Source organism: Etheostoma spectabile, chromosome 7 (genome assembly GCF_008692095.1).
Source record: "Etheostoma spectabile isolate EspeVRDwgs_2016 chromosome 7, UIUC_Espe_1.0, whole genome shotgun sequence".
Taxonomy (NCBI): domain Eukaryota; kingdom Metazoa; phylum Chordata; class Actinopteri; order Perciformes; family Percidae; genus Etheostoma; species Etheostoma spectabile.
The window spans coordinates 22,761,533-22,769,032 of record NC_045739.1 but is presented as its reverse complement, the minus strand read 5'-3'; the positions used below and the strand labels follow the sequence as shown (position 1 = coordinate 22,769,032).

Genomic DNA, 7,500 nt, shown 5'->3' with positions numbered 1-7,500 from the left:
GGTCACCTTCAGACGTGCCTGAGCTTCATCCTTCTGCTCATCCTCATCCTCATCTTCATCACATATATGGCAACAAGAGGAGGTCCTGATCAATGCCGAGAAACTACACTGTGGGCCCACTAAAGATGCAAGGTTGAAAGAGATTGATGGTGCGCCCACATGCCTGTGTCCCTCCGCAAGGTTACCGGCCCGACCACTGCCGGCCCGCTCTGCCCAACTCAAACCGAGCCTGGACAGGACGACTTATGAAAGTCCCTCGTGCCAGAGATCATTACCAGATCAAATCTACACCCCCGCAGCTCAGCGCTGCAGGTGCGACGTGCCGTAACCGAGACCAACAACGCAATTGACACCTAATAGCTTATAGCCTGATCCATAGCGCCCCGGCGCCCGGGAAAACAAGCGGCACCGCATCATCAACTGACACAGGACACGAATGGACGGACGGATGGATGGATATGTATCATTAGCTCAACCCAAGCACATCCGCACGTGCACGCGCGCAGACGCATACACACACAACCTCATAATGTCATAGCGCTGCTTGCCATGCAGGGTATTATGGTATGCCCTACTGTATAGGCTCTTATTATAGCTGTGTAAGGCCTGTGATGAGAAACACCACATCAGGGCCTGTTGTACATTCTGCAGTGAATCAAACATCAATGCTATATGCTAGACATGAATCACAGCGCATCTTCTCTAATAAAAAACGACGCTCGCGGGCGCCAGGGGGTAAATAACAGTCGCGCACGCGGGCACGCACGGACTCACCGACTCACCGTGCAGGCCGAGCTCAAGGACATCAGCATCAGCGCGTGAGCGGGGAGGCAGAATCCCCGTTAATCTGCGTGTGCGTGGAGCGGAGAATGTCCCAAAACCGGATGAGAGCGCACAGGGGGGACCGGGGCTGCGGCAGCTCCGGTTGCCTGGAGTCCGAAAGGAGTGGAGGGATGAAAGACGACGACGGTGCTGATGAATATTCCGCTCCGCGCGGTCACCTGACGGTTTGTCGGCGAAGTTCTGCGGCGGCGATGGAGGAGCGAGAGAGAGAGAGAGAGAGAGCGCGTGAGAGAGAGAGAGACGAGATGAGGAGAGGAGAGAGACGAGAGAGAGGAGAGAGAGAGAGAGAAAGAGAGAGAGAGGATGCGCCGGGTAGAAGGTTTAAACACCTCCGTTGTAGGGAGGGGGGGGGGGGGGGGGGGGAAGCCCGTGCGACTAGACGAAGGCTAGCTTAGCTGCTCCCGAGGGCGAGAGTTGCTAATTTGACAGAATTAGGCTAACTGTTAAGGGCACTGGGAGAAAAAGAACAGAAAAAAAGAAAAGAGAAGCCGCGGTGAGAGGAGAAGCTCATGCGACATCTTTGGAGGAGGAGGAGGGGTTGAGCCACTGCTGCGAGAGCCCGCGCGCATAGGAGCTTGGTCTCAGCATCCGCGAGAAAAACCGGGTGAGGGAAAGGGTGGGGGCGGTGGGGGCTGCTGTACAGGCCTACGTCAACCCCCACCTACTCGGCAGCGTGATGACGACACCAGACACACCGCAGTGTACGATCTCTGTATAGAATTAGGCCCATCGGTTGGTATCTCGAGCCATCTCGAGCCATCATAAAACAAGATGTTGGATTTCATAATATCGTAATATGGTATAAGTGTTAAGTGTCCTATGGTTTTAAAGGCTCCATTACAGTAAAGTGATGTAATTTTCTGACCTTAGCAGACTGTCGTACTGTTGTAGATATTAGCTATATATTTTACCCACTAAGTCATTTTATCCACATTACTGTTAATTATTTATCAAAAATCTCATTGTGTAAATATTTTGTGAAAGGACCAATAGTCAACACTACAATATTGTTGCTGTGTCGACATTGAGGTATTTGGTCAAAAATATTGCGATATTTGATTTTTTATCCATATCGCCCAGCCCTATTTGAGAGTTTAAACCTCTTCATTCTTTGTATTTGAAATAAATGGCAACACATCTGGAAAGACTGGGATTTTTATAATGTAGATAGAGGAGGGGTGTTCGATAACATCTGGAAAAAAAACACTCTGGGTTGTTTCTGGTTTGTTAGTCTTTACAATCATTCCCCGAAAGAACCGAGCTGGCCTGCGTTGTTGCACGATCCACACGTTCATCAAAACTCGCCAAGAGCCAGTATAGCATAGTACAGTATAGTATAGTACAGTATAGTATAGTATAGTATAGTATAGTATAGTATAGTATAGTATAGTACAGTATAGTACAGTATAGTATAGTACAGTATAGTATAGTACAGTATAGTACAGTATAGTACAGTATAGTATAGTACAGTATAGTATAGTACAGTATAGTACAGTTACGTATAGTATGTACAGTATCTTAGTATAGTATAGTACAGTATAGTACAGTACAGTATAGTATAGTACAGTATAGTACAGTATAGTACAGTATAGTATAGTACAGTATAGTATAGTATAGTACAGTATAGTATAGTATAGTACAGTATAGTACAGTATAGTATAGTACAGTATAGTACAGTATAGTACAGTATAGTATATATAGTACAGTATAGTACGTATAGTATAGTACAGTATAGTATAGTATAGTACAGTATAGTAGTATAGTACAGTATAGTATAGTATAGTATAGAGTATAGTACAGTAAGTAGTACAGTAAGTACAGTATAGTATAGTACAGGATAGTATAGTTTTTTATGTATAGTACATTATAGTTAGTATAGTATAGTACAGTATAGTACAGTATAGTACAGTATAGTATAGTATAGTATAGTATAGTATAGTATAGTATAGTATGTATCTGCTTGTTTGTTGTTGTTTCCCGAAGCTAAAATATTTGAGAATGACAACACACAGAGAGCTGGAGGTGAGGGACATCTGGCACCAGATGTCAGGCAATTATGTACTTGCGTTGATCCAGACGACGTTCAATGTAAAGCACTGATCATAAAGTTTTATGTATATACACATTTATGCTTTTCTTTCATTTTTTGATTATTGTTTGGGCATTTTAGGCCCTTTTTTACATAGGACAGCTGAAGCATGAAAGGGGAGAGAGAATGTAATTAATTATGATGACATATGATGGAAACGTGGGTTTTTAATGCATGTCCTGTTTTTTTTTTTCTTCATATTAAAGATATGAATATGAATTATGATGACGGTTAGTATTGAATATTGTCCCTACCTCTGAATGAAATGAAACTTTCAAGCTCACAGCTCCACAGGGTATTTAGTAGGTACTACGATATTATTACGATACGATATTACTGTGATTTATTACATATTGCAATATTCCGCAATAAATTGCAATTTATTACCTTTTTTTTGCAACTTCAAATTTTGACCCAGTTTCAATTCAAGTCCCCAAAACTGACCAACACGTATATAATAAATAGATATTTGGCATTGATACAATAATGCCACAGAAAATATCACGATACTATGCTGCATCGATCTCCCCCCCCACCCCCCCCAGTATTTAGTATCAATGCCGGTACAAAGTAGCTCCAAAAACAACAACTTACTCTTGAAACTGAGGAAATGAATTAACGCACATTTTTAAAGCAGCGAGGAAACAGCTTACAGTAAAATGATTCAGAGCGCCCCACTGTGCAGCAGGTGTGTAATAAAACACTGTATAACCTCCAATTAAAACTTGTCATCTTCATACACAAGGTGAAAGAACACCGAGCATGTACTTAAGTAAAATTAAAACCATGTAAAAATACTTATACGTTAAAATCCCTCACCCAAAATCCTACTTGTAAAAAGTAGGCTATGGATGCATTAAAGTGAAAGCAGCACGTGGAGAAGGAGGTGACGTTATGCTGCGTTCCAGGCAACCTGTAACCTGTGTTTTCACAACCTTCTACCGGTGAAAGTGTCCTGGAACGCCAGTCAAACCGCAGCTTACTACACATGAACTCGTACCGGATCGTTGTAGGCCTACTCCCAGTAACAGTTTTTGACCTCACACACACACACACACACACACACACACATAAACAACAATGCCTACGCCTGGTGATGCGGTACAGACGCCGGTTATTACAGGTGAGAAATAGACAAAAATAGACACAAATAGGCAATATAAAGTAATTCTGCACAGTGTAATCAAAACAACACACATACAAAAGTGTACTACTACAGGATACGTTTATTAAATAAAGCCCAAAATATGTCGCAGGCTACAAAATCGCTAGTATCAACGTAAGGTAGCCGCTAGCTAACGTTAGCTAGAAGGGTTTGTCGTGACTTTGCCCGGTTGCGACTTGAACGCAGCATTAGTTTTTATAACTTTGTATACAGTTATGTGGATCGGTATTTCCCAACCTGGGGGTTAAGGCCCTTTAAACGGCCCCAGAGTAAGTCTAAAGGGTCTAGAGAGGAAAAACTATAAATAAAAAATATGAATATAAAAATTCAAATATAACAACTGTTACAAAAATTTGCATTCATTATTTCAGACTGTAGACTTTTTCTTAGACTTTTTTTGAGATAATTACATCTCTTTTGACCTGGACCAATGAAGTAATCTAAAAGGTTTAGAGGGGAAATGTGTCTTTGGTGAAACTGCTAACAACTCATAGACATCTGAAACTAGGACACTGCTCTTCCATAAAGCCACCGGTTTAATCTTTCTAATGATAAGTCTTTATGTAAAATATTAAAAAGTAACTGTCTGTATGACTTAGAAAGTAAAATATTTACCTCTTAAATGCAGTGGAGTAGAAGTATAAAGAAGCACACATGAGAGTCCACCACTTTATGCCTTTATGTTAACTTCTAGTAAATCATAGTGAAATTCAACAACATTATACGTCGATTGAAGAACACATTTGTGATACAACATGTATCCAGTTAACAAAAGCCTTCCCATTGGTTGTTATGAGTCGTAGTTCTGGGACAAGTCCTCTGGGACACAAGAGGAAATGAGTTTTACATTATTTCTGGAAGCAGAAACAGCCGTAACATTGACATTAAAAGAAACGGATGCTTTGAACGTGCAGTGACTCTAGTACCACTGACTGGATCTCAAACTTGTTGGACACATTGTTTGACAAGGGAACTCTGTGAAGTGCAGTTCAAAAACGGCACATTTACTATACCTGGGGACCAGGGCCTGAAGTTTACTTTTTGGGCCCTCAGCCACTGTGGCAGGTGGAAATCCACCTGCCACAGTGGCGTTTTACCAGCCAATTTTTTTGCCTCATAAAGGCTTTTTTGATGACTTGTGGTCCTTAATTGCTTCTCATTTGAAGTTTTCAGTCCCAATTATAAAAGGATTTAACTGTGCTTGCTCTGAGCTGTACACATGACAGCCAATGCAGTACATTTGTTCTGTACTGCGGTTGTAAATCAGCCACTCACAAGCCAGCTCAGCCGTCCATTCGGAATTAAAAATGTCTTCTTTTACTTTTCTTTTAGTCATCCTCATCTTTTTGTTGGTACATTTTTTAGCTCAAATCCAGGGAAATGGCAGACATGGTTGAAATGTGAAAGAACCAACAGTGCCAAAAAACAACTAATGAATCATTCTATTCTCATTGGCTTCCCACCAACGGGACAACGTGAAGCGTACTCTAGGGCACTGGAGGATTGGGTACCCACTTTGGGAAGTAATTGTCTGCTCCACAGCTCACAGGTGTGGGGGAATTAGTCTCGCATTGCCAGACCTATCTCCACAGCACTGTGTAGGAAGGTCTGGCTACACCACACATACATTCCAGCATAGGAGAAAAATACGCTCCGGGTTGTTTGCATTTCTTTAAACCAATAACAATCACCTTGAGCGGCGCTGTGCTCCGGACACGCCTGTGGCTCTGCAACATAGTCTCTGGAAGGAATTTGTTTTGGTGGAACATTTTCACCCTGCAAAAGAAAATGCCACATCTAATATTAAATGAAGTTCAACTGTTGACATAATACAGTAACGTGAGCTTGTTGTAACAAGCTGGATATCAGAATCAGAATCAGAAATACTTTATTGATCCCCGAAGGGAAACTCTGTGTTGCAGTTGCACAAATAGTAGAAATATCAGAGTAGAAATATAAATAAAGAAATATAAGGAGTGTGGATATGTGCGGTATTTACTGAGTTAAAGGAATGTTATTATACATTATTTACATAATTAACATAATTAAGGAATTGCAATGGTGAAAAGTAATAATAATAATAATAATAATTGTAGTAGTTGAGAATTGCACACATGTCAGACCAGTGTTATTGCACAAAACAGATAATACAGATAATATTGTCCAGTTTCAACCTCTCTAAGTGTCTGCGTGTCAGACACTTAGAGGGAGGAGTTATAAAGTGTGATGGCCACAGGCAGGAAGGACTTCCTGTGGCGCTCTGTGGTGCATTTTGGTAGATTGAGTTATTCAAGGTTAAACATAATTTGCTCCTAACATTGTTTCACCGGGTGTACTTGGTCCACAGCAATCCCAACAATCATAAAAACAACAATGCCATAAAAATATTCTCTGTAAATCTTTATAATCGTTCCCCGAAAGAACCGAGCAGGTCTGCCGTGTTGCACGATCCAAATTTTCTTCGAAACTCACCATTCTTCGCATGTAGCTCGCTTACTCAAAGATTGTTGTTGTTTCTGAAAGTGAACGGAGTTTGAGAACGTCAACACACAGAGAGTGGAAAGTGAGAGATGTCTGGCGTGTTAGCCACGCGCAGAATGTTAGGAAATGATCCCGAAAAATGTCCTTCCACTGACGTGCAGACCAGGGAGAATGAACCCAGGGTCGACCAAAGTGTTTAGAAGCAGCAGACTCTTCCTCCGCTTCTCTGTACGACCCCAAAAAGCCGAGGCCAGAGGCGCTGTCCGCTGTGCTGAAAGTAGCACGCCCTGGTGCTGAAGAACAAATAATAATCAGCGTTCATTTCTTGCAGGCCCCGCAACAACAACACACTAGCCCCCCCCCCCCCCCAGCCCCCCTTATCCGTATGCATGGCTTACCCAACTTGCTACGTCGAGGTTGTTATGCAGTGAGCCAGTGTGGGAGAAAGAGGAGAAATGTATTATAGATGAATCAGATGAACTTATTATAGATATCCTATCAATACAGGAGATGGACCACAAACTTGCCTGTCCATCAGGACATGCACACACACACACACACACACACACACACACACACACACACACACACACACACATCTTGATGAAAAGCTTTGTTGCTGATTTTATCTTTATCTTTTATCTTTACCTGTTTTCCACCATCTCCCAGAGGAACATTAACAAAAACATCTGACATACGTTCACGTGGATGAGCACTAATCTATTTTATTATTTCTACAAATATAGACAACAATGACCTCCTTCTCCGAACAAAGACCTAATCTGGAAAGAAGTAGAATCTTGAGAGTAGAAGTAGAGTATGTACAGTATAAATATATATTACATATGTATTATATATAAATGTGGTGGATGAATGGACATTATGTATACATACCATATACAGTATATACAGTATATATTGA

At 41.6% G+C, this 7,500-nt stretch overlaps 1 protein-coding gene and 1 long non-coding RNA gene across 7 annotated transcripts in view; one reads left to right on the top strand and one right to left on the bottom strand.

Annotated features, from left to right (window-relative positions):
- atp2b3b (ATPase plasma membrane Ca2+ transporting 3b) overlaps positions 1 to 1,440 on the bottom strand; it is a 56,374-nt gene extending 54,934 nt beyond the window's left edge. For 2 of the 6 annotated variants that reach the window (XM_032522021.1, XM_032522015.1), the window contains exon 1: positions 783 to 1,440. The gene's annotated coding sequence lies outside the window, so the exon portion shown is untranslated. Of the gene's footprint in view, positions 1 to 774 lie in introns of all 6 variants that reach the window. The other 4 variants (XM_032522017.1, XM_032522018.1, XM_032522019.1 and 1 more) reach the window with 4 other exon arrangements.
- Positions 1 to 1,724, top strand: part of LOC116693239 (uncharacterized) — an 8,042-nt gene extending 6,318 nt beyond the window's left edge. Inside the window, exon 3 of the long non-coding RNA XR_004332876.1 lies at positions 1,714 to 1,724. This is a non-coding gene — a long non-coding RNA (uncharacterized LOC116693239). The remainder of the gene's footprint in view (positions 1 to 1,713) is intronic.
- Positions 1,725 to 7,500: the final 5,776 nt, after the last annotated feature.